Consider the following 26,690-nt stretch of genomic DNA (forward strand, 5'->3'; position numbering starts at 1 on the left):
CTCTGCTGACTCCTGTATTTCGAGCCGGTGGCCCCGATCTAGGTTCCGGCCTCCAGAACCAGAGAGAGCAAGTTTTGGTTGTTTGAAAGCACCATGTTTCTGCAATTTGTTACAGAAAATGAATCCTGGACAACGTCACACCTCACACCCCCACTCCCGAGTCACGGTCCACATCCTCAATCCCCGGGACACATATTCCTAAGCTCAGACCTCACAAGAGCTCAGACCTGGGTCTGCCAGGAAGTTCTCCGATCCCTTCCTCATCAGAAACCCCAGAACCACCCCTGGAAACGGCTGGATTTCTCTGGATGCCAGGGAAACGCCTCTGATTCAAGTCTCAGTGCCCTAAGAACCAGCTAGGCTCAAGAGCTCGTTTCAAAAAAAAAAAGCACTCAACCACGCAAAAGTCAAAGGCAAAAACACACCCCCCCCAAACACGGCCCCCGCACCATCCGCCGCCATATGCTTCTGTTTCTGGAAAAAGAAGCTTGAGAGAACAAACAAAATTCTCCCCCGTGGGAGAATTTTCTCCTCCCCAGCAGCCCCTCCCCCCACTGGATACTTCCTCTCCTCTCCCGGGGGGCTCCCCAGTGGGGATGGAGACACCCGGGGCCCTGATTTCTGCCCCCTCCCACTGTTCACCATCACAGCGGCTGGCAGAGAAGACACTGGGCCGAAGCCCTGAGTTCCACTTCTGTCTGCCCGGGAAGGATGCAGGCAGGGTGGCTGGGGGGTCTTATACCAGCCGCAATCCGGACACTGAGTGCCGTCCCCGGCCCTGGTCCCTTTTCCCTGCTAACGGAGCCCTCTCTGTGTCCTGGCATCTCACGGCAGGTGCCTGGGGCAGCGAATCTTGGTGATTCTCTACTGCTTAGATCCAGACAATCCTGGTCCCTAACCTGAGGTTGCTTTCAAGAGAACCCTATGACCCAATCCTGGCTACTCCGACTCGAGGGGCTCCTAGGGAACTTCTCCTTGGTTTTCAAAAGTGACTGAAACCAGGGATGTCCTCCCTCTTCTGCATGGGACTCCCCCAACCATGGCAGCCACGTGGGGAACCACAAGAGGAGCCTGCCCAGGAGGTGATGTGGAGGACATCCCGTGGAGGAACCTGGCCCTCCGTGACTTGGAATCTGGGCTTCCAAGCCAGATAGTCAATGTCCACATTGCTTAAGCCACCTTTTCTTCTTTTTCTTTTCTTTCTTTTTTTTTTTTTAAGATTTTAAGTAATCTCTGAACCCAACATGAGGCTCGAACTCACAACCCGAGATCAAGAGCTGTTTGTTCCACCGACGGAGCCAGGCCCACTTAAGCGACATTTAATGGAGGTTTTTTTCCCCTGTGGCTGTCCGCACAGGTGAAAACTCACCGCACTGGGCGCTGCACTTTTTTAAAGTTTAAAAACGAAGCGTCCCAGGAAGTCAGCATTTACTGGTTATAAAGTCACCTATTTTTGTGGCCTGGTCTATTTTATAACAGACCAGGATTCCCTTCCCAGGGACACCTGCGTGGTTCAGTTAAGCCTCTGCCTTTGGCTCAGGTCATGATCTCAGGGTCCTGGGATCGAGCCCCACATCAGGCTCTCTGCTCAGCAGGGAGCCTGCTTCCTCCTCTCTCTCTGCCTGCCACTCCCCCTGCTTGTGCTCTCTCCCCGACAAGTAAGTGAAAACTTTAAAAAAAAAAAAAAAAAAAGATTCCCTTTCCAGTTGATGGGTAGAGCGCAGGTCCCGTTTGGTTCCCACGGCGAGAATCTAGGCGTCTGTAGCAGGACCCCAAGTGGCCCTCTTCTCCCCTGCCCATGGAGCAAGTGCCCACTGCCCCTTTAGGCCGAAGGGACCGAAGTCACCACTCAGGACGGAGCACCAGAAGACAGGTGTCAGTCCCTCTAAAGGGCTGAGCAGGTGCCCAGGGCTGGGTCACGCACATCCAGATATCTTGTTATTTAATTTCCCTGGACCCTGCTCTCGTCGTCTGTAACATGGGGCAACAGTACAGACCTACCGCAACGCACTGGGGAGGGCGGGGGAGTAAACAACATTAGTTGAAACAGACTGTTGGAGGCCAGAAGTCTCTGCTGGCTGCTGAATGAATGGACTCGGGCCCTGGGTAAGGACTAGAAGAGGCGACCTATCAGAAGCGTTCCCAGCTGGAGATCTTAGAGCAGTGTGGGTGGTAATAAAATAACAGTCTCAGAGAGACATTTCTATACCCATGCTCACGGCAGCACCGTCTGCAATAGCCAGAAGGTGGGAGGAAGCCCAGCGTCCACTGATGGAGGGACGGATACAGAAGATGTGGTCTTGGGGCGCCTGGGTGGCTCAGTGGGTTAAGCCTCTGCCTTCAGCTCAGGTCATGATCTCAGGGTCCTGGGATCGAGCCCCACATTGGGCTCTCTGCTCAGCGGGGAGCCTGCTTCCTTCTCTCTCTCTCTGCCTGCCTCTCTGCCTACGTGTGATCTCTGTCTGTCAAATAAATAAAATCTTAAAAAAAAAAAAAGATGTGATCTAGACATACAACAGAATATTATTCAGAATATTTATTTATTTACTTATTTCTGGGAGGGTGAGGAGCAGAGAGAAGAGACAAGCAGATACCATGCTGAGTGTTGAACCCAACACGGATCTCGATCCCATGGCCCTGAGATCAGGACCTTAGCTGAAATCAAGAGTCAGATGGTTGGGGCGCCTGGGTGGCTCAGTGGGTTAAGCCTCTGCCTTCAGCTCAGGTCATGATCTCAGGGTCCTGGGATCGAGCCCCGCATTGGGTTCTCTGCTCCACGGAGAGCCTGCTTCCCTTCCTCTCTCTCTGCCTGCCTCTCTTGTGATTTCTATCAAATAAATAAATAAAATCTTAAAAAAAAAAAAGTCAGATGTTCAACCAACTGAACCCCTCAGGCGCCCCCCGAAAATATTACTTTTAAGCAGGAAGGGAATTCTGGAATATTCTACAACATGGGTGAACCCTAAGGACACCATGCTGAGTAAGATGAGCCAGTGGCAAAAAGGCCGCTAGCGTCTACGTCCACTTACGGGAGGTCCCTGGAACAGGCGTATGCACACGGACAGGAAGGAGCATGGTGCGGGCCAGGGGCTCAGGGGGAGGGCGAGGGGGACTTTGTGTTTATTGGGGAGAGAATTTCAGTACGGGCAGGTGAGAAAGTTCTGGAAATGGGTTGCATCAGAACGTCAATGTACCTATGCTACTGGGCATGTAAGGACTGTTGAGACGGTCAATCCAATAGGATGGGTGTTTTACCACAACTAAGTAATAACAACCATGGACTGAGTGTTATCACGGGACCCCCTCTGCCGACACTAGGTCTGGTGATGTGCATGGCCTCCCCAAGCCTTGATCCCATAACAGGCTCTGAAGTCCCACACTAGCCCCAGGCTCACTGGCGTCACAGGACAGAAGTCACAGGGATACGGGCTTTGGTTCGACCCAAGGAAACACTTCCCAGCGGGGAGGGCGGTCCCCGGAGAGGGCAGAACAGGGGGCTATGTGGGCACTGAGCTCCCCGTCCCTGGAGGTCTGCAAGGGGAAACTGCCCATTTATCAAGACCTTTTGAAGAAGGAGTGCGCACGTTTCTTGAAGGAGAGACTTCCACAAGTCACCTGGCAGGGAGTCACGGGGGCAGAGGTCAAGGACAGCTCACCTTTGCTTTGGGTAGAAACTGAGGCCAGACAGAAGGAAGACACAGCGAGAAGCTCTGACCACTTCAGATAATAAGCTCTGGGCGCTTCTAAAGACACAAAGTCAGGGTGTGCAGAGCTGGACGGGCCCCTCGCCCAACCACCTCCCTGTGCATGTGGGGAAACTGAGGCCCAGAGAGCCTGGCTCACGCCCCAGATCTCCGGACACCCAGTGCACGTTCATGCCATAATGCGACACAATGCCACCCCCCCCCCCCAACTGTGCGTAACTGCTACGCCATTGCAAATTCTCTCCGAGTCACTGGCGCAGGTCCTTCCGGAAACAAACTTGATTTCTTTGTACCTGGGCAACCGCTGCAACAGTAGGCATCCTGGTTTTAGCACCGTGCCCACGTGCACTGGCTTCCTGGGCCTTCTCCCCAGCCCCTGGTCCATTGAAAAAGACATCAGACAGGAACACACCACAGTGACACAGAGCAACACGGCCGAGTCCCTCCAGTGTGATGAAAGCACCCAGAAGCCCAAGGTCACACCGTAGGATTCCATTGATGCGCGGCTCAAACACATCTGAACTCCAACGTTCGAAGTCAGGACGCTGGTGCTCTGGCTAGAAGGGCATGAATGGGGCTTCTGGGGGCTGGGAACGTTCTGTTGTCCATCTGGGTTGCGACTTGGGTAATTCGGTTTCTGAAAACTTCCCGAGCTGCTGACTTATAATGACTAGCTTTTCTCCCCCTCAATAAAAAAGTTTTAAAAAGACGTCAGATGCCGGGATCCCCAGGCAGGCAGCAGACACCAGGAGAGCTGGCCGTGACAGACCCCCAGAGGGGAGGACCCGGGTTCCTACCCTGGGCCCAGCCCTTCCAGTCCCATCACTTTATCCTGAGAAAATTCTCCGCAACTCGGTGATTCATGTGCAAAGGCATCTCGTCAAAGCGCGCCACACACCTACAAGAACACACGGCACCCAACACACCGAAGGGAAGCAGGAGACCATCCAGGAGCCCCCAGGGGGCTGGAAGCAGCGTCGTGGCGACTGGCCCCAGGGACACGTGGACAAAGCCAGCAACAGACACCACACAGGCCCTTCACCTCGCTGGGGGGGGGGGGGGTCCATGAGTGACCCACCTTCCCACTGCTTTTTGGTCTTTTGCATGTTCTCTGAGCTAAGGACATTATCACTTTTGCGACTGAGCAAGAAAGAACAGAAAGCTCCCTCCTTATGGCCTCCCCACCCCCCCCACCCCGGCAGGAAAGCAGGCCCAGGGGCCGGGCAAAGGGCAGGCCCAAGGAAGCACATGCCTCCTGCCGCTTTCCTGGAAAATGAGGGAGGCCTCCCACCTTCTCTGGGGAGGGGGAGCTGGGGGAAGGGGCAGCTCAGTGGCCCAAGCCGTGGGAAGCCGTGGGAAGCCACCTCTCTCGGTCCAAGGGTTCCAGAAGGTATGGCTTCATGTGTCCGAGGTAGAGAGGGGTTCGTGAAGCGGGGTGGACGCCTCCCGGACGGGGCTCCCCAGGGCCAGGATGGGGCCAGGCCTGCGTCCTGGGCACAAGACAACAAGGGGAGCCCCTGCGTGTCAGCGTGTGTCTGTGCCCTACAGAAGATGGGGTGCTGCAGCGGGGACGGGGTGGCCGGTGGCCCTGTGCTTGCCTTGCCAGGAGGGGAGCCCGGGCTCCGGTGGACAGACGGCTCTCTGGGGTCAGGTTTCTGCCCCGTTATTTAAAGCCCGGCTCCTGGCTCCTGGCGGGCGGGCAGGGGCAGCCGCCGCCTGCGTGACTAGGATGAGAAATCGCGATCCTGACTGGGGCCGCGTGCCTATGGCAACTGGTGTGGTGGCCTTGGAGACTAATCTCTAGGCTGCCAGGCCGCAGGGGCCTCCCCGGGCGGGGCCCCAGCTCCCTGCAGAGGCCCTTGGCTGGGAAAGAGGGGACCAAGCCCTGTCCCAGCAGAGGACGGGGCATCTGACCTTGCAGGGCCACAGCACCGGCCGCAAGCCCCCTCGTGGTCACGCACATGGGATGTGGCCACCACACACTTCGTTGGACACCCCACGACACCCACAGCAGGCGCTCCCGCCCCTGAGAGTCCCAGGTGGGGGAAGGGGGCAGCTTGGACCCCGACAATAAAATAGGCTATTAAAAAAAAAGATTAAAACACGGTGATACATCCTAATTGAAATGGCGGTTGGGGGTGTCCACGCAGGCAGAAACTCGTCACGCTCGACACTTGCGATGTCCGCGTTTTACAGTAAGTTACACGTCAGTGAAAGGTAAAAATAAGGAACTTGCAAGAAGCCCAGGCCAGCGCGTGGGGAAGTCAGGGGAGGCTCCTTGGAAGAGGTGACTCCTGAGCCGAGCAGGACGTCAGGCCACAGGGGAGCTGGGCCCAGGGAGGACGACCACGCTGCCCGCCCGGCACCCCGGCGCCCCCGCCCAGGCAAGAGATGCTGAGCAAACACGGCGAGACCCGTCTGAAGGCGTGCCAAATTACCGGCTGCCCGGGAAGCCCAAGCAGCAGCCCAGCCGCCCACGTGTGTCTCGGCTAGGCCTGACCGGGGGTGGGGGGACTGGGGGGGGCCGGCCCCGCGGGGCTGGAAGGGCCGAGAAGGAGCAGGAAGTGGTGGGCGGAGAGCCAGCCCCCGCCATGGGCACCAGGTCAGGGACTTTAGAAGGTCGTCACTGGGGGGGGCAGGATTCGTTGCAGAGTTTGGAGCAAGGGCAAGATGTGGTCAGTTTTGGGGGGGTCCTGGCAGGACTGGGCCGACGTGGATCCATACCCGGGGAGCGGGTAGTTCTGAAGCTTCTGCAGGGGTCCGGGCCAGAGATGGGCAGGTCTCAGGCCGAGGGCAGCAGCAGGACGGAGGAGAGCGGGTCTGTGACACAGAGGTTCGTGCCAGCGTGGACAGGGGAGCCCCGAGGAGGGGCCACCTGGAATGACGCCTGGGCTTCTGGTTCTGATGATGGGGTGGGTGATGGTGCCCCCGGCTCGGCAGGGAACAAAAAGGTGGGGGGAAGAGGCAGGGTCTCGGTCAGGAGGGCCACCTGTAACCTGATCGGGGCTGGGGGCTAGGTGGGGGGCTCTGGGCTCAAGGCTTGAAATCTGAGAGATGCAGGAGCAGCAGAGGCCCCGGAACAACGCAGCAGAGAAGTCAGAGGTCAAGTGAGGACGAGGAAGGTCAAAGATCTCTCCGCCCAGGCCCTCTGGTGGTCTAGGATGATAGAGGGTCCCTGCCCCACGGCTTCCTTCCCCTGGACAGGGAGGTGTGCACAGGAGAGGGAAACCACAAGCCAGCCCAGGGAGGGGGTGCGGGACCTGCCCACGCAGGCTGTCTGGCGCGGGGCCCGGAGACCACAGGCGCTCATTAAAGGCACGGCGGCGGCGCTGCTGTCCCGCCCTGACACCACTGGGTGCCGTGCCTCCTGGTGAGCTCACGCAGCCCGACCGACGGGCAGCACAGGGCTGCTTCTGTTCCCCCGCGTGAGGGGGCCCAGGGGCGGGGAACACAGGCCCGGCACTGGGCTGGGAATCAGGGGACGCCGGTACCTGTCCCCCCCACCCCCGTCCTGCCCCGATCGGGCTGACCCTTGGCCACGCACGCAGTGAAAGCACGTATGGGTTCTTAAGCGCTTGGGGGTGGCTGTCAGGAGATGGTGGGAAGGAGCCAGCACTGGGGCGATCGCGTCTCCCGAGAGCCCCCTTTGCCAGACGTAAACAGGCCTTCTCAGAAGGATGAGCAATGTGGATGGGGAGCATCAGGCCCTTTCTTGTCGGGAAAAGGCCGGGCGGAAAAAAGCTAATCACGGTGGGTGATCTAATCCCAGGGCTCTGGCTCCCAGGTTCCCAGCCCAGCCAGCCAGCTCCCTCCCTCCTCCTGCGGGGGGCTGGCCCCTCAGCCCAGGCGGCCGGGGGTGCGGGGCAGGGGTCCCAGGGAAGGCCGTGCCCTGCTGCAGGCTGGCAGGGGGAGGGGCGGCCTCTAACTCCAGACACCACCCCAAAACAGGGCTCAACTGGCCCTTTGGCAATTTCTCCCAGGACCTTCTTACCCCGCACCCCAGGTGAAGGGACCATCCCACCCGCTCCCCTGGCATCTGGCCCCCACACCTGGGCACCCCACGGCCGTCATCACAGCCGCCCTGCCCCCAACCCCAATGCCCCCAGCCCCCATGCCCTCCGACCCCACACCTCTTGCTCCTTTAAATCCCAACGCCACAGCCTGCAGGACCCCCTCCTCCCACGCTCCCCGCTCCAGGAGCTCCCTGCCGGGGCCAGGCCGGGGCCCATGCGTCCCCGGGGCGAGGGCGGCATACCCATGTGTCGGACGCGGGGGCACCCACGCATCGCTTGGACCCCTCAGGCACCTGAATGCCCCAGGCCCAATCCCTGCCCCGGAGCTCCCAGGTGGGGAAAGCGAAGCTGGAAGTTGTAAGTGGTGGCGGCCTTCGAGCGAGGAGGCTGTCCCCGTTCAGAGGCATTTGTCAGATGGACCTGCCGCCTGGACCCCCTCCAGGCCCGCGGGCTGGCTGTGCGCATGCGTCGCGGCTCCTGCCCACCTGCGCCCGCCCCGCCCCGCCCCTTCCACAAATACTTCAGTATCCGCGCAGGCCCCCCAGGTCTGTCCGGGGGCATCCTACTGAAGTCCCCGCTGCCACCTGCTGGGTCGGGGGCTGGCTCACAGTAATCACCTGGTCCCTGGGGGATGACACGCCTTATTTTGTGGCTGGAGGGTCCCGGACACAGACAAGGACACACAAGTGCACCCCCGCTTCCATCACGGCTTTCACACTCCATCGCATCGGTCTTCCCAGGATCCCCAGGAGAGAGGCAGGACAGGGTAGGGACCATCACCCCTCCCGCGCTGGTGCGTAGGTGACCTTCCTGTGATTACACAAGAACCCCAGTGGGGGAGAGGCGCCGTGGCCGTGTTCACGCCGTCTCCTGGCTTCCCACCCCAAAGCCTATGTGCTCATGTGTAAACACTCACTACGGCCCTGCTCTGTGCTCACCACTCCCTCACGCGGGCGAGGAGAGCCTGACCACCTCGATCCACCAGGGCAAGCCAGGCCCGCTGAAGCTCTGGCCAGGTGGTGGGATTCTGCAGAGCCCTCCCGGGGACGGGAAAATCAGGAGGATCCCAGCCCAGGCCGCACCATCTCCTCCCTAGAGCGGGGAAACCCAGGACACAGCAGCCCCTCACCAAAGCCCAACGGTGCGGGCCAGTCCTTGTGAGATCTGGGGCTAGTCAAGGCTCTGCGAACCCAGGGGCTGTGTGATGCTGGGCAGCCTGCTTCCCCTCTCTGGGCCTCAGTCTCTGCCTCCAATAAGGACGGACAGCCACAGCTCCCTGCCGCTTCCTCCCTCACGGAGCAGCGGTGGGAGGTGAAAGCAAGGCCCAGCAGAGACTTTCTATCTAACCCTACCTTGGTCTTGGGCGGAGCTGAGACGCCACGGCGCGTTAGGCTCACATCGCCATCAGCAGCCACACGCCTGCCCAGTGCTGTGCTGTGAGCACATCCTTTCAGGCCTCCGCAGCAGACCTAGAGCCCAGTGGCTTTCGTGCCGTTTGACGGGTGAAGATGGGGATACTCAGAGAGGCTGAGTAACTTGCCCAAGGTCACACAGCCAGAAGAGTCAAAGCCAAGTCTGCCAGAGGAGCAAAAGCGCACCCAACCCATGACCACACCCCCAAAGCAGCACCCCCAGGTCCCCCTCACTGCCCTGCAATGGCACATAGATCTCAGAGGGCCTACTTAACACAAACTCCTTTTCTGCCTCCGGGGAGGGTGAGGAACTTCAGGAAAGGGGCCAGGCTTCCTGTCTGGGGCCACAGGAGGCCCCAGGAGGCCTTCCAGGAGGCCCTGGGAGTCTCAAACCAGAAGGGGCCCCAAAGTATGGAGACCTCATTTTCCGAGCCACAAACAGGGCTGAGGGCCCAGGAAAGGGTCCTGTGCTGCCAAGATCATGGGCCTCCCAAGACGGTGGGGTGGTTACAGACACAGCATGGCAGGATTCCAGGAACTGCCTGCCCGCAACACAGAGCCCAGCCCTCAGGGTCACCCACCACCCATCTGCAGCAGCACAGAGCCCCACGCGTGGGAGCAGGGAGTCCCTGGTTTCCTGCCCCAAAAGGACCCCCATCGAAGCCTGGGATCAGAGAACCAGTCCTCTTCCAAAGCTGTGGCCCCCGCAGAGGTGCAGCTGGGTGGGGAGGGGTCTCAGGCCTTACTCCTGGCATCCTCATGTCCCCCTCCAAGGCAGCTGCTGGCTTTCCAAGGCCTGCAGCGTGAGAACCCTCCTCGTGGGGCGGACACAGCTCTGAGCTGGCTCTCTGAAGCGGGTGACATGAACCTGGCTGGGAGCCAGCTCCAGCTCCGTGTGGCAGGCCGACCAGCCTGTCCCCTCCCCCAGGCCCACCCTCCCAATAGCCTCCAGACCTCTCAGCCGTGCATCGAGGTGGGGACATGGCCCACACAGCGGTGACTCAACATCAACGCCAGGAGAAACCCGGGGCCTGCCTCTCTGAAGCCAGGCCCACCCATCGGAGGAGGGCCACCACCCACGACATCCCACCTGCTCCCGGTCAGGGTCTCCTGGGCTCTCTCCACCGTCAGCCTCACTCTGCCAACCCCAAGGACCGCGGCTGCTGGATTTACCTGGACACATAATGGGGCTTCGGGGTTACCCTGATGCCATGGGTTTCCAGGGCAGAAGCCAGCACCCCGTCTGTTGCCTGTCCCTGGGGGCCCCCGGCCAGTCCTACACGTCACCGTTCCACCTCCAGCCACCCTGTGCAACACTCCCTTCTCTCCTCATCTGGGGTGTCTTAGAGGCCCTGACCCATCCCCCACCCCTGCCTTCAGCCATGCGCTGCCCCAAAGCCTCCCGCCAGCCGTCTGGCCTCAATGTGCCCGCCCAGTCTCCAGGAACCAGCAGACAAGGGAGGCTCCAGGCACACCCCCCAGGAGGGAAAGGAGACCCAGCCCAGGAGTCATGAGATGTGGTTTTGGATCCTGACTCTCGTAATCCTGGAATCAGCCCAATGCCTTCCAGCCCTGGCCTCTGCTCCCCCATCCGAAAAGGAAAGGTCATTCACCTATTCTGAGGTCCCTTCCAGTTCTAATGGTTCGTGGATCTAAGGCACAGGGCACAGCAGATGCCATCCAAGAGGCTCGTGAGCAGCAGAGGTAGAAGGAGGCCCGAGGACGGCGGCGGGAGGGGGCGCTGGACATAAGTTCCCTGAGCCAATCTGAAAGCCCCAGACCCAACAGTCACGTGTCTGCAGAGGATCGGCACCCCCTAACGTAGATGGAAGGGCTCACCCTGCATGGCGGTTAATAGGGAAAGGCCAGATCAGGATCAGGCTGGCTTTCTGAAACTGAGGGGTAACATACACACATTGAAATTCACACTCTGGCGGAGTTGGGTGAGTTTTTACAGATGCGATCTCTTGTAACGGCCACCACAATCAAGACACAGGGCAGCACCATCAGCGCCCCAAGTTCCTCCATGCCCCCCGTCAAACCGCCCCTACGCAACTCCGGGTCCCTTAGTTTTGCATCTTCCGAGCTGTCACGCAAACACCACAGGGCCTGGCTTTCTGGGTCTGCCACCTGTCAGCACCCGCGCTGTGTGTTGCTTTTTAACGCTGACTCGTACCCCACAGGCTGAATTTGGGGTTTGCTTATCCATGCACCCCTGGCTGGACACAGTGTTGCCACGTGGGGCAATGATGAAGAAAGGCGCTTCTGATATATTTCTCTTCTTCAGGTTCTTATGTAAACCTTAGTTTTCATTTCCCTTGGGTAAATCCCGAGGACCAGAACTGCCGGGTCCTACGGCAAGCCGCATGTCTTAACTTCACAAACAGGTGTCCCCAAGTCCACAGGTGTCCCCAAGTCCACAGGGACACCAGCAGTGGTTGCTAGGGGGCTGGGAGTGGGGAGGAACCGCTAATGGGTATGGGGTTTCTTTCGGGGGTGATGAAAGTTCTGGAATGAGACTGTGGTGATAGCCGTACAACTTGTGACGGTACGAAAAACCACGGAGCAGAATACTTTAAGACGGCGAATTTTACGACATGATTAATGTCCACGAAAATAATAAACGGACTGTTTTCCAAAAATGGCCACACCACCTTACTCCCACCAGCAGTGTCTGGGGTCTAGCCCAGGCCAGACGTTCCATAGCTGGATGCAGGGAGGGGAGGAGCAAAGGCCCTGAGGCAGAATCGAGTGAGCCCTGGGCTATAGGCCTCCTGGGCTAAGCAGAAAGGAGGTCTCTGGATGGGAATGGGGGTGAGGGCACCCACTGCCCTCCACAAAGTGGGATCCCCATAAGCCCCCAGATGGGCAGTGGTAACTCTGGGCCGCATAAGAGCCAAGCGCCCATGATCTAAGTCCCCGCCCTAATTGTTGGGGGCAGGGGGTGCTCCATATCCGTCTTCATGTTCCTGGAGCAATGCAGATGTCCACACCGGTCTGGGCTATGAGAGGCAAAGAGAGGCAATGCCTGCCCACTGGCATTCCCAATCCCCTTCCTCCCCAATAGGCATGTCTCTAACCTCCCAGTTCCCTTGTAGTTAGGGGGCACCACAGGACAAAAGTCTGACCTGTGCAAGGTCAGGGAAGCCCCCGAGGAGAGCATGCATAAAGGCAGAGCTTTGAAAGAAGCATTCTGCCCTCACTCCTTCTCTCCATCTGGACCATGGGTGTGAGGGCTGGAAGGGAGGCAGCCATTCTGTGACCAAGAGGCATACGCATAAGGACAAAATCCAACAAGCTAAATCAAAATCACATGAGACAGCACTTCACCCTTCCTAGGACCGCTAGAATCAAAACGACAATACCAAGTGTTGGCAAGGACGCAGAGGAACCGGAACCCGCATATACTGCCAGTGTGAATGTAAAAACGGTGCAGCCCCTTCGGAAAGCAGCCGGACAGCCCCTCAGTATGTTAAACGCGACACTGTCATCGTAATGCAGCAAGTCCACTCACAGGAGTTTAGCCAGGGGAACAGACAGGACAGTTCACATGAAAGCTCGTATACAAGCCGAGAGGGCAACAACCCCGACGTCCCTCAACCAACGGATGGAGAAGCAAGAGGTGGTCCAGCCTCACACGGGAACAGTATTCAGCCACAAAAAAGGAACAGACCTCGACACCGGCCACAACACGATGAACCTCAGAAACATGATGCGGAGGGAAAGAAGCCGGACACGAGGCCACGTGTCACGGTATTCCACGGACACGAAACGTCCAGAAGAGGCAAGTCTGCAGGGACAGAACGTGAGTCAGTGGTTGCCAGGGGTGGGGGTGGGGGAGCGAGAGGAGCGGAGGGCTGACTCCCCCGTGGGTCAGGATTTCTTTTCCGGGTGATGAAATGCCCTGACATGAGCGGTGGATAGCACACGACTGGGAAAGCGCACTTCAGCACATGCTTCCAAGACAATAATGTTTAAAGGCGCTTTGACAATCCAGCAAGCTAAGGGCTCATTCCTGAGCCCCCATCAAAGCTGGTCAGGTGAGGTTTTCGATGACCTGGAGCCAAGCGTGCTCCTAACCAGCAGCCTCGTCCCCCAGGGCCACCTGCCGGGACTCGAGGGGCTTTGCACACGGGCGGCACCCGTGCCTGGCTAGTGTTCGGGACTCAGCGAAACGCCAGGTTATTCCAGCCGGTCACCGCCGGCGGCCCTTGGAATGCCACACACACGTGCACACGCACATACACACCCATGTGCACGCACACAAGCATGTGTGTCTAAACAGCCCAGGGGATTAGCTGTCCTGACGCTCCACACCTGTGCTCCCTGCACACACACACACACACACACAGCGCACACACCAGCTGCCCTTCGCAGAACGGAACCCCCCCCAAGACTGGGCTGCACCCGGCCCCGGAGACACAGTGTCGTCCCCCCCATGGAGGTGGAGGGACAAGGCACCAAGGCACCAAGCCACGGACCTAACGGAGGGTGACAGGCAAGTCCAAGGACGGCCGGAACACAGGGCGTGAGGAAGGCCGTGCTGGGGGACATTCGGGGCCTGCAGGAACCCAGAGGAGGGGCACCTGGCACAGCCCTGGAAGGGGACACAGGGAAGGCTCCCAGAGAAAAGGGCCACCCGAGCCGAGACCCACAAGTAACAACTGGCCTGATGAAATGGACAGGGAGCACCACGTCCGTTCCCGGGAGAAGCACCAGCAGACGGGCAAGCCAGACAGAAGCGCCGTATGTTCTAGAAACCCAGGGAAGCTCACAGGCTTGCACAGAAACAGGCCAGGGCCTGGCCGTGCCCAGTCTGGGAGTGAGGCAGCCAGAGGAAGGTCTATGCCTGGACCCCACACAATGCCCCGAGCTGGGCCCCGCCGAGGAAACAACCACCCGGCCACAGCGCCATCACGGACACTCCTGCCTCTACACCCGTACGCTGTTTCGCCCCGCAAACTCCCCGCTCCCGCCTCCCCACACCTGCACTTGCGATGCCCACCCCAGACTACTCTTGGGTCCAAACCCCGACCCATCCTCAGGGGCCAGTGAAAAGTCACCTCTTACAGGCTGCTCTCAGGCATATCCCAAAGGGAAAGAAGGGCTCTCCAAAAAGCTGCCACAGGGCCACTGGCCCTGCATAGCCCCAACCCCAGGGATCCAACCAGGTCCACCCTGGGGTTTTCCCAGCTCGCAGAAACAGCAACTGAGGCACGGCACGCTCCAGGCTCCACGGGCAGAGGAGGGAAGAGCATGGCACGGAAGGATGGCATCCGGCTGGTCTCCGGGCAGGGCCGGGGCCCCCAGAGAGTGAGACCCTGGGGTCATCATGTGACAAGGTGAGGAAGCACTCTTGAACGGAAGGGCACCCCGCTTCCCCCAACCGATCATGCTGATCCTCCCCAGAGCACTGCAACGCAGGGAGAAGCCCCATTTGTTCAGTTGAGGCTCAGAGAGGTCAAGTCACTTGCCTGAGATCACACAGCACGACGGCAGTCAGAACTGGGACGTGAACCCACGTCTGTCTGGCTTCAAAGGCCCTGCCGGTTCCCTGGCATCCCTGGTGGCAAGTAGGGAAGGCCTGAGACAGGTAAAGAAGCCCCAAGGCGGGGCACTGGCCTCTGACCCGGGGCAAGGAAGAGCATCCATCCCTGGGATGTGTAGGACGATGGACCAGGACCGGAGGGAGGAGGTGGTCAGCTCACCAGCCCAGAGGGCTGCACCCCCAGCTGGAAGCCAGGCACACACACACCACCACCCAAAGTGGGGACAGGGGCAACCACCCCCCTTCCCAAAGGCCCTAGCTCTCCCCCACCTGGGCCTCTGCCAAAAGCCGGCACACCTGAAAAACCAGCTCCTGGATAAACACGAGAAAGACACCAGACCGGCCCAGTCGTAAGACTCCCCTGGAGCCCGAGGGACCACCTTGGAGCTGGGTGGGTGGGCGGGCAGGACCAGAGAGCCACCCAGGAGCACCGCGTCTGGGCCTCGCCCGTTCCAGTTCTCCCAGGTGTCCCACCAAGGACAGCCCAAGGGTCGGACTGAGGGGTGCAGGCCTCCAGACCAGGCCAGGGGAGTCAGGGGCAGGCCGGGGGAGGGGTTCCTGGGGACTGTCGAGCTCCCCAGGAAAAACAAATGACTTATTTACCAAAAACAAAGTTAAAACTCCTCCAGTCTCTCCAGACACCCATGCAGGCCACGTTCGCACCCCCGGGGCTCCCTCTCCTGCGGGGTGCACGTGCCCTGGGGGCCGCCAAGCTCCTGGTGAGAGACGCCGCCATTCATGCCGCCCACCCACGACCCCGCAAGGTACTGCTGTTCTCCCCCTTCTCAGATGGTCAAACTGAGGCTCAGCCGACTCGGCAGCTGTCCACCTCACACGCAGCGGTCACGCCGCAGAGCTGGAATCGGCCGGACTAGAAGCTTCTGTGACTGACCGAAATCTCAGTGATGCCCACAGAAGTGTTCAGAACGGCCGCTGTCCATGCCGCACAGACCACGGGCAGAGGTGGACAGCAAACGTCTTTCCTTAGAACCCTAACAGGTAAAGTGGCTACAAGTGGGACACAGGGAAGCGGAGGCCTGCCTGTCCCTACCCCCTCAGTCAGCAGCCCCCCCCCACGCCCTGCAGGGCTCCGTGGAGGCCCACCGGCCTGTGTGACCACAGCTGAGCCCCTTGCTGGCCCTGCTCTCCCATTTACAGATGACCAAACCCAAGCACAGGGATCAGACGTCACTTGCCCGACGTCACACAGCCCCCTTCTAGGGGACCCTAATCACGCTCCTGACTGCGACACCGGCCTCAACATCCCCTCCTGCCCACCTCCCCTCCCCGAACACACCCTGGCCTTGTTTCAGGGAAACAGAGACGTTCTACCCCAAGCCAGAAGAATGCAGGAGTGAAGATCGGGGACACACGGCCAGGGAACCCGGACGCCCGGAGATGGGTGAGACACCACCGGGCCCAGACGGCTGCCCTCGCCCGCCCCCCAGCTGTCCCCGGCCTCAGAGCATCATTGTCCCAGGAGCCCACCTGCACGGTGGAGTGCGGCCGCGGGCAGGCTGTAATTTCATCGGGGGCTCGCTGGCTGGCTGCGTCACCAGACCCGGAGGATGAAATTCTAGCTCGGCGGACAGAGGGGTGCACCTCTCCTGGCTCCGGGTTAGCACTCAGTGGGGGTGGGGACGGGGCACAGGCCGTGCCTTCGCGAACATGAGCCAAAGGTACCCCTGCCTCTGGGTTGGTCCCCGGTGGGGCTCTGCCAACCGGGTGTCCCTGACCCCCACCACCGCCGCCACGGCAGAGCAGGCAGAGCTATGAGGCACAGCCCAACGGTAAGACCTTACTCAGCCACCGAAAGGTTGACGAAGCCAGACATGGCTGCATTCTGTGTGACTGCATTTAGGTGACATTCTGGAAAATGCAAAAACTACACGGACAGAAATGTACAGCGGTTTAAAAAAAAGAGAGAAAGAAGGGCGCCTGGGTGGCTCCATGGGTTAAGCCTCTGTCTTCGGCTCAGGTCCTGATCCCAGGGGCCTGGGATCGAGCCCCGCATCGGGCTCCCCGCTCAGTGGGGAGTCTGCTTGTCCCTGTCCCTCTGCCTCTCCCGCTGCTGGTACTCACTCTCTCTACTTCAAATAAATAAATAAATAGCAAAAAAAGAAAAGAGAGAAAGAAAGAAAAAGAAAATAGAAAACATACAAAGTTGCCAGGGGCTGGGGAAGGGTAGGAGGCTGGCTGCAAAGGAGCTCGAGGGGACTTTCAGGAGTGATGGAATGTTCCATGTCCTGACAGGGGCCGGGCTGCCTGAATGCGGACAATGGTCAAACCCCTCGGAAAGCACACTGATTAAACCTTGGGCTTTCCCCCGGCTATCCCTCATCCCTCGACGAAACACAGAACTATGTGCGGGGTGAGCCCCTCCTACGTGCGGGCCCGGGGCCGGATGCCAGGACCTGAGACCCCGCAGAGCTGGGGGGCAGGGGGGCTTCTGTAAGTTTCCCACTGGCTGGTGGAGTGACAGACAGACAGATGGACAGATAGGGACTCCCCTCTATACTGCCTCTGTCAGAAGGCAGAAAATGTACCTTGAACGCCCCCCCTGCCCCCGCCTTAGACCCTAATCAGCATACAGGCCTGGCCCCGTCCAGGAAAGAGGCCGCCTGAGGACTATCTCCAGCTTCTGCCCCCAGCTATGGACTCAGGCCCTCCATCCCCAACTACACAGCCCTGCTGGGCACCTGCAGGGGCTGCCCAGGACCCCAAGCCCCTGAGCCAGGAGCACTCACCTCTCAGGCTTCCCACACTGTCTCTACTCTAGACCTGCACTGGGGTGACCCACATTTCCACGTTCTGGAAGCCCCCCCCAATCACAGCCCCTGAGGCTCGGACAGGATGATGGGGATATCCTCCTCCTTTTACGTGTGGGCACATATCCTGGACTTGGGGGCAGGGGACATGGCCCGCAAGACCCTGCCCCTCACTTCCTGGCTATAGTCAGTCCACACCCCCGGGGCCCTCAGCACGGTCCAGAGGTTGGTGTCACACCAACGAGGCAGCCCAAGGGGACAGGCCCGCACACCTGTGACGCAACCCAGCAGAGACCCTCCCCCGCCAGCCCCCCACCACCCAAGGCAGGATTGCCAAGCCTTGCAGCGGGGAAAACATCAGATCAAGGGCCTCCCGGTGCTCAGGGCTGGCTCGGCATGTCTTGATTGCAAATCCTAACTTGGGGGTCTGATGCAGTGTACCCCACAACTTCCCTGTCCTCTCCTCCTCCTGCCACAGTGGCACAGAAATCTCTGAAAACCAGGGCTTCCCAGATTGGGGATCCCTGAGTCCCCCCACAGCACCCAAGCCTAACAGGGAATCTGGACTAGAGAAAGCCCGACCAAGGAAACTAGATTTGACGCTACCTGATACGAACTCACCCAGACCACCCCCCGAGCTTTAGGTCGAGCCCTGACCCCCCAGCTCTAGGCCCAACCCCGCCCTGAGCCTCTCCCCAGCCCACAACGGTCCGATCGCCCAGAGGTCACGGCTGTAGGGTTGCCAGATAAAATACAAGACCCCGGTTCAGCTTCAGAGAAACAAACAAGTAAGCCTTCAGTGTAAGTTACATCCTCAATCCTGCCTTATCCGTGGCTTATCCGAAATCCAAATTTAACCGGGCATCCCTATTTTTATTAGCCAGATCTGGCAACCAGAAGCAGGTGGTCCTGAAGGAGGGAGACAGGTGGGGCCACACATAGCTCTGGGTTGGCCAGGCCCAGCTCTGGACCCAGAGGAAGGGGGTCAGGAGCAAGCGCTCTGCCTGAGACACCCCCCCCCACCCCCAACCGTCATCCCAAGCCGGGGAAGGGACAAAGTACAACCTCACTCAGCTCACGAAGCAAGTCACCGTGAAGGAGGGCTCAGCCCACCCCCCCAACCCTCTCCCCCGGGGCTCTCCTTGCCCATCATCAACCAGGACGCCCGAGCACTGGGTGTGAAATGACAGAGCAAACTTCCTGCTGAGCACGAGAATCACACAGTCCCAGCCAGACCCGCCTGCCAACGAGGGAGCTGAGAGGGGGAGCCATCCCCCTTGGGGCCCCGCCTGGACACCCCCACCACCCACACACAGAAGTCGCCGCAGAACGGGGGGCATCTCACTGCCTTCAACCATTTTCATCTCTTCCTGCTGGGAATGCCCTTGCAGCTGCCCCAAGGGTCCACGTCTCCCGGACCCGACACCCTTCCAGAAGGTTCCGCGAGTCCCTGGCCCCGAGTCCTGCTCTGCTCACCAGTGTTTGTGAATCAACCCTGCAGGTCTCTTTCCCGGGGGGCTCCTTGAGGCCCCTGCAGGCCCGTGGAGCTGGGCACCCTGTCCTGCTTGTGCCACAGGACCTGGCTGCGAGAAAACACAGAGGTGCCCACAGACCGCCAAGAGACGGAGGACTGAGAGCAGCAGGGCAGAGGACATCAAGGGACTGAGCCCCAGACTCATGGTGTGAGGGGAAGACACAGGCTGGGGTCTTGGGGAGAGGGGGGCCCCGGGAGGGTGGGGAGCAGGAAGCTCAGGGGAAGACCCTGACGTTCTCCCCACTGCATGTGGGGGGGCCTTCCCCGGAGACCGGGATTCAGGATCACAGCCGTGTGGGCCAAGGCCCTGAAGTCAGACTCCATTCATTCCTTCAAGCAGCCACTCGACAAGCACTTGGGGACCAGCCCCAGGACACCAGGGAATCCAAAGCAAGCCTTGATCTCTGCCCGGTCCCCAGTGCACTTGGGGGACAGATGTGGAACTTTTGAGCAAGATCCCCATTGGGACAGAAGAAGGACAGGACATCATGGGGGGACACAGAGGTAGCACCGTGGCCGGCTCTGGGATTCCAGCCCAAGGACACGACAGCCAGAGAAGCCTTCCCAGAGAGGAGACGAGAGGGACAAATCCTGCCACCCCTACCCCTCGCGCTAGCCCATTTGGGCCATCAGAGGAAGTCCCCCACTCCCTCAGCGGAAAGATGGGAAGAACCTTCCAGGGAGGAGGGACGGCCCGTGCAAAGGCCATTCAGCAAAACTGCGGGATTCAAGGGGCCAGTCGAGGAGGGGGGAGAGCTGGAGCCGAGGAACCCCAACCCAGGACGGGGAGGGACCGGGAGAAGCGGTCTGTGCCTCCAAGGTCACCCTTGGGATACGAACGCCCCAGGGTGGCATCGCCCACCACATCGCCGTGAGATCCTCATCTGGGGCTTCCAACAAGCTGACTGCCACCAAACTGTGCAGGCCCTGGCTGCTGGAGACAGGCTTCTAGAACAGCTGCCTCCGAGACCCCTATCATTATGCCTGCCTTCCCGACTATTTCCAAGCATCCAATGCTAACAACCGCCGCCGTGTCGGCAGGCTAGCCTGGCTCTGGGAGACTGCCTTCAAAGAACAGAGAAGAAGTATTTGCAATTAACGCGCTGCACCGGAAAAGACCCCTCCTCCAGCACCCAGAGAACAGTGCCCTTAAGTGGGTTAAGCCCGCCCCTACAATGCCGTCTTCTGAGACCCAGCTGCCCCACCTCCGGCCCCAGGTCTCCCGCATTTTAAATGTGCGGGCAGCGAGTGGCCGCAGAGTTCCCACCTTTGCTTGGTTCCTCTGAAGGGGTCCTCTGGGACCCCCTGAGTCAGAGCCTCAACTTTCTAGGTCACTGGCAGAGAGGCGAGGGAATGGGGTGTGGTCTTACGCCTCTCATATCCCAAAAGCAGGCCAGGGATTCGACATCCCGTCACCTTGGAGCCCGGTCTGTCCCTGTGTCCAGCAGTCCCTGTTCAGAAGAGGTCAGAGTCTACTCGCAGCCTCCTGAGCCCCTTCCTGCCATGGGTGGCTCGTGAAGGGCACCGGACCACCCCCGTCGCTGCCACCCCTGTACCCAGACCTTCCCTGCCAGCCGCCACCAGCAGCCACCAGCAGCCACCAGCCTCCCAGTCACTGCCACCTCCTGCTCCGAATAAATAATCGATGACCATGCCCTTTCCCTTTGGGAATGACGCTGCTGAAATAAATGGCTGCTTGGAAAGGCACCTCCCAAGCCCCGAGGACCCGGGCAGTGCCAAGAAGCACGCAGTCCCAGCCACGGGGCAACTAAATCCCGCAGGAGGAGGTCCGAGCAGCTTCTGGCCGCCCCTTCCTCCCCCTGGGCACAAACGCCCCCTCCTCTAGCTGTCCACGCCTGCCCCTCCCCGTCGCTCCCGGCCGGGGCAATCCCAGGGCAGTCCCACGCCCCACACCCCCAGTACCACACTCCATCCAAGGCTGACGCTTCCCCCACGGGCCTGGCACGGAGACCCCCTCACTTGGGCTGTGGTGGGGACACAGGAGCCTCCCACCCCAGGCCTGGTGTCCTGGGAGGCTGGGTCACACAGCCTGATGTTCAGGGCGCCAGCACTGCCAGGAGGGCAGAGCTCTGGGCTGCAAGGTCCCCCTCTGCCCTGGGCCCAGGCCAGGGCATCGTTCCTCTCGCTGGCGGCGGGCCGGGGCTGGAGCCCAGGACAGGCATCAAGCCCATCCTTTCCAGGGACTCAGGATGGGGCGGGGGGTGGGCATCAAGCACCCTGAGGCGCTCCACAGGCCTCCCTGCCCAAGTGCAGGAACTCAGAGACCACCCACATGCGGGGCACCCCCAACTTGCTCTCCTGGAAGCTTCGAGGGCCCCCACGGCCGCCCTCTGAGACTCCTCCCCACCCTCCTCCAGAGGTTCAGCCACTCAGGCCGGCCCCCTCCCGGGGGGACCCCCGCCAGAAACCACTGTGCCGGGGCAGTCCGCGCAGTGCTGGACTCAGCCTGCGAGCGGGGGGCGCCGGCCAGAACGCCCAGCCCGAGGGAGGCAGAGGTTGGGGGGGCGGGGACCCGCGGCCTTCCCAGCCCCCCTCCGCTCCCACACTGGCACCCGCCGCCGCGGGCAGCACGACTGACCTCATTCGCCAACTGCAGCAGCCTGCGGGCGCCCGCCGTCCGCCCCGGGGCGCCCCCCACCTCCGGGAGGGCCGGGGGTGGGGGGGGGTGACAGCTCCCGGCTCCCACCCCCTCCCGGCAGGTGGGGGCGGCCGGCCCTTCCCTCCCACCCGCACCCCGCTCCCCGGCCCGAATTATAATCCCAGTCACGTGCCTCCCCGGGCACCCAAAAGCCGGACCCGGATTCTGGAACACCTTGAGGGGGAGGGGCGGGGGCCACGGGGGTGGGAGGAGAAGGGGAGAAGGGCCTGGGCGCCCGCCCCCCGCAAAAGTTTCTCCTACCTTGGAGGATCCCCAAGCGCTCCTGCCAGCGGCGCCCCGGCCCCGGCCCGCGGCCAGGACTCAGCCTCCTGCCGCTGCCTCCTTAATTAATCCGGGAGAATGGGGGAAGGCGCGGCGCAGGGAGGCGCGGCGCGGCGCGGCGCGGCGGGGGGCGGGGGGCGCGGGCGCGGGGCGCCGGCCGGGGAGGGGCCGCGGCGGGGGCTCTCGGGCCGGCCGGGGGGCTGGCGCTCGGCGGCCCCCACCCCCGGCGCGGGCTGCGGCGGAGGGCGGGGCGCGGCGCGGGGAGCGCGGCCGAGAGCGGGAGCGCAGGGAGGCTCTTTGTTCTGTAATCCCAGTAAGATTGCCAGCCATTCGCCCCGGCCCTAATCCCAGCCCCGCGCAACACCACCCTCCATTGGCTGCCATTTACATACGGGATTAGCCCGCCCGGCCCGCCCCGCGCCCCGGCCTGGGCACCGCGGGGGGAGCGCCGCGCCCCCCGCCCCGCCCCCGGCGCCCCGAGCGCGCGCCGCCGCCCCAGCGCCCGCCGCCAGAGGGGCCTGCGGGAGGGGCGCCCGCGGCCTCGGCGCCCCCTGGCTGCCGGGCGACGCCCCTCCGCCTCCCCAGCGCCCGTCGGGGGCCGGATTAGGAAGCCGGGGCGCGGAAGTGGGCCCCCGGGCGCGGGGTCAAGGTCACCCAGCAGGGCGCTGGGAGGCCCCCCCGGGAGCCGAGGCCGGCGCCCGGCGCGGCGGCGGCGGCGGCGGCTGGAGGACTGAAGCGGCGGGCTGGTCACTCCCACCTTGCCCAGGTTAGCTTCCGGTGGCTGGTCCAGGCACCTCTCCCAGCCTTTGTCCCCGGGGATGGGAGGGAAGGCAGGGGCATGCCCAAGGTCGCCGCAGACCCAGCCGGAGGCTCCCAGGCCCATCTCGTCTGGGCAGCCCTCCTGCTGATCGTGGGACTCGGGCTTCGGCCACCCGCTTCCCTACCACACCAGCCAGTCCTCTGGAATCCGGGAGCGCACTCCCCATCCTCTCCAGAGCCAGGCATCTTAACTCTGCACAGGAGTGGTGCGCCACGTCCTGCGCCGGGCCCCTGCCATGCTGGGCACTCCTGCGAGGGACAGAAGCCAGGCAGGCCCCAACCCCAGGGAGCTCCTGGCCTAGATGGAGAGAGCCAAACAGAGACGGAGAATCTTCCAGGTCCCAGCAAAGCCCACGAGGTCCTTGCCCAGCCTCCTGCGACCCTGCTGGGCACACAGCGGGCACTTGGTAAAGAATAAAGTTCATTCACCAGCCCATCAGACCGAGCTCCTTCGGGGCAGGGCAGGTCCACAGTGCACCACTGTGCTACCACTGTGGCCCGAAGCCAAGCCCAGAGGGGCTCGGGTGCCCCCCGAATGCCTTGCCCACAGCATTGGCCAGAGCCGTGGGGACTGGGAATGAGGCCATGATGCCCCTCCACCCCACACTATCCTTTGCCCTCTTGGGCGTACCTCCCCAGCCCCGCCATCACCAGGAGGCCTGTGGACACCTTGACGGGGTGTTGTGCAGCCCCCCTGCGACCCACATCCCCTCCTGCCCTCTGCTGGCCTTGGTGCCGCAGCATCACCGAGGGGGAGGAGCTAGGACCTAGAGACTGTGGGTTCAAATCCTGGCTCTTCTTCTTAGCGCCATGTGTCCTTGGGCCAGGTACTTCACCTCCCTGCACCTCCATCCCCCCCCCCCTTTTTTGCAGCCTCTCAGTAAACCGTGGCGTGGCCCCTCGGTGGATGACAGTGATGACATCACTGAGCCTGTGGGTGTGTCTTGTATTGGCTTCCTTATACGATGAAGGGAAGTGACTTGCTTAGGGACATACATCATGGGCATGGCGTGGCTGGCCCTGTCTCCATAGCCCTGGTTCATCCCACTGGCCTACTGTGCCTCTCTCCATCCCACCTGCCGCCGCCCATCTGGGGAGGTAAGGCGTGGCCTCGGTACGCCCAGCTGGGGCACGCTGTTCCCCAGAAGGGCCCGCTGGTTGGGCTGTTGGTTTCTAGGGAGAATGCTTTCCAGACCCCAAGCTCTGGGGCAGAGAGCCCAAAGCCTTTGCAGCCCAGGGCCACCACCCCCTTCCGCCTGGATCTGAGCCCTGGCTGGGTGGGAGCACCTTTGTGTGCTCAGTACTGCCCTCTGCAGGCAGAATCCAGAACAGCAATAAAGCGAGAAGAGTGTTGGGGTCTGAGCTCCCTTCCAGCCTCTGGGCTGCTCTTCCAGTCCAGAACAGCCAGCCTGAACCCCACCTTGCCCAGGCAGACTGGGGACAGTGTGGTGCAGTATTAGGCCTTGGCCCGGCGTGTCTAGGCCCCGCCCCACTACGTGGGACGATGGTAAGACACCCGGGCTTGACCTTCACGGTATCTTCCCGGCCAGTGGACTGACCTCTCTGGGCCAGAGATTCCTCATCCATAATATGGAGACACGATAGTCCTTTCTCTGTAGGATGGCTGTGGGGGCTGAAGGACCTATGGCATGGGAGAAATGCTTTGTGTAGAGCCTGGTGCGCAGTAGGAGCGCGACGAAGGGTGATGCTCAATTTCTTAATCTGTCGGCTTCATCTAGGGGCACAGGCCCAGTCACCGTCTTTGCTTGAACTGCCCCTCCTGAGGAGGTGAGAATTCTGAGCGCAAGGTCATGGGCATCCCACTGTTGTCAAGTTCAATTCCTTCCCCTGGGAAAGGCAGCGAAGCTCCCTTCTCCAAACTCCCCTCCCAGCTTCTGCTGTTTGGAGGAGGAGTCCTTGCTGGGGGCTGCTCCCCACCTGTTGGGGCTTCTGCCAGCTCTAAGAAGCCCATTTGCAGGTGCCTGGGGTGCTCAGTTGGTTAAGCGTCTGCTTTTGGCTCAGGTCGTGATCCTGGGGTCCGGGGATCGAGCCCCGAGTCAGGCTCCCTGCTCAGCCGGGAGTCTGCTTCTCCTTCTCCCTCTGTATCTCCACCTGCTTGTACTCTTTCTGTCTCTCTCTCTCAAATAAATAAATGAGATCTTAAAAAAAAAAACACACACATTTACACGGGCCTTCCCTCTTCCCTCATCGTCCCTCAGGCCTGACTGCAACCCCCATATTGCACAGACCTGGAAACAGCCTCTGCTCACGGCCTCCCCTTATCAACCTCGAAGCCAGAGGACTCCCTCCATCACAAAGCCTCTTCCGTGTTGGCAACCTTCCCTAGGACCCTCCCGGCAGCATCCCCATTTCACAGATGGGGATCAAGAATGCCAGAAGTTTGTGGAAGTGAGTGTGTCCCCGGGCATCCTGTATCCCCATCCATCCAGAGACTCCCTGGCAGGAGCTGGTCTCTCCTTCCTGGCCCAGTGCGTGTGTTCCACGGTCTTGAACCAGCAGACTGGCCAGCAGGGAGAGCTGCCCACAGGGACTCAGCCCCCGTGTCCCCCCTGGGGCTGGGGCTCAGTCCTGGGTCCCTGACCTCCTGCGTGCATCATTTCCTTTTCCATGATTCTGATTCTACTTCTGGCTCCTGGCTCCTTGGAGGTAAGACTCGAGGGACGAGGGAACAGAGGGAGGGACAGTCCCGCTGTCCCCAACAAGGTAAACCCTTAGCTGGAGGCAAGCCTCTGGGGAACCTGGGACTAGGCTACCCTAGACAAGACCCCAGGGGCCAAGGGTGAGGACAGTGAGCCCGAGCACTTCCTCTTACAGGTAAGCAGCCCGCATTATGAAGAAGGAAGGACGGACTCAGCAGCCCCACGGTGCGGGTCGGGGTGGACCTCAGGACTCCCGATCCCCAACCTGCCATGCCTTTGTGCCATCTCCGTGGCTTCCCTTGGCTTTTCAGGAAGTGATTTTCTCTGATAATTAGTATTCATCCTTTAAAACTTAGACTTGAACAGCTTTTGGAATGAACTACCCCTGTTTCTCTTCAGAGACGGTCTCCTGCTCCATCATGGAAAGCAAAGGGAAAAAAAGATTCAGTGTATGGAAACGGGCTCTGAAGGTGGCCGGCCAGGTCCCTACAACAAGAGCAGACAAGGCAGGTGTGGAGTCTGGAACCCAGTTGGGGCGCTCAGGCAGTGTGGGGGTCACGTAGCCCCCGAGGGTAGGCGATGGGCTTGCTGGGGGCCGGGTGGAGGGGCCTCCTGAGTCAGTGACCCAGACCTCCCCCCCCATGCCACAGATGGGCCATTCCCCAGGCCACCAGCAACTCCTTTCATTCCCAGATCCTTTTCCGTGGCCACTAAGGACAAAATCATTTCTGTCACTGGGGTGTCTGATCTGCAGAGGAACCTCTTAGAGTCCTCCGAGCCTTCGGGACCCAATAACACAAAGACCTCGCTTTGGGATTTCGGGCCCCGCAGCCGGACAGCCCAGCCGAGGCAGGAAGCAAGGAGGTCTTTCATCGGGGCACGGGCAGACCTGTGGCCTCTGCCTCTCAGGTCCCAGGGTTTGGCCCTGGCGAGTCGTCTAGGGCACTGCTGGCCCACAGAAGTAGAACGGGAGCCACAAAATTCATGCCGCAGAGGGAATTTTCAATTTCCTAGTAGCTGCGTTTATCAAAAAAAAAAAAGTGAAGAAGAAATAGGTGAAATTCACATCAACAATAAATGTTATTCACCCCAGCCTTGTAGTCAATGTCCGCAGTCCAAACGGTATTCGTTTCAACGCATAATAGTATTTTCTTTTATATGGAAATGTTTTCTATTTTATAGTCCTTGCTTTAGACGAAGTCTCTGATATCCAGCGTTTGTAGTACACATAGAACACCTTCCATTTCGGCCGAGACAGACTTCAGATGTGGCTAGTGGCTAAGGGTCCCGT

At 60.7% G+C, this 26,690-nt stretch overlaps 1 protein-coding gene and 1 long non-coding RNA gene across 7 annotated transcripts in view; one reads left to right on the plus strand and one right to left on the minus strand.

Annotated features, from left to right (window-relative positions):
• Positions 1-22,322, minus strand: part of GTF2IRD1 (GTF2I repeat domain containing 1) — a 94,352-nt gene extending 72,030 nt beyond the window's left edge. For 4 of the 5 annotated variants that reach the window (XM_045993464.1, XM_045993463.1, XM_045993465.1 and 1 more), the window contains exon 1: positions 21,900-22,322. The gene's annotated coding sequence lies outside the window, so the exon portion shown is untranslated. Of the gene's footprint in view, positions 1-21,578; positions 21,638-21,899 lie in introns of those variants that run through there. The other variant, XM_045993461.1, reaches the window with a different exon arrangement.
• Positions 22,323-22,468: 146 nt separating this feature from the next.
• Positions 22,469-26,451, plus strand: LOC123934091. 2 transcript variants are annotated; one of them, XR_006816735.1, is made up of 4 exons: positions 22,469-22,686; positions 24,959-25,148; positions 25,575-25,909; positions 26,093-26,451. It is a non-coding gene; the product is annotated as an uncharacterized LOC123934091 (long non-coding RNA). The 2 variants fall into 2 exon arrangements; XR_006816736.1 differs by having other exon boundaries at positions 25,799-25,909.
• Positions 26,452-26,690: the final 239 nt, after the last annotated feature.

This window comes from Meles meles, chromosome 21 (assembly GCF_922984935.1).
Source record: "Meles meles chromosome 21, mMelMel3.1 paternal haplotype, whole genome shotgun sequence".
Taxonomy (NCBI): domain Eukaryota; kingdom Metazoa; phylum Chordata; class Mammalia; order Carnivora; family Mustelidae; genus Meles; species Meles meles.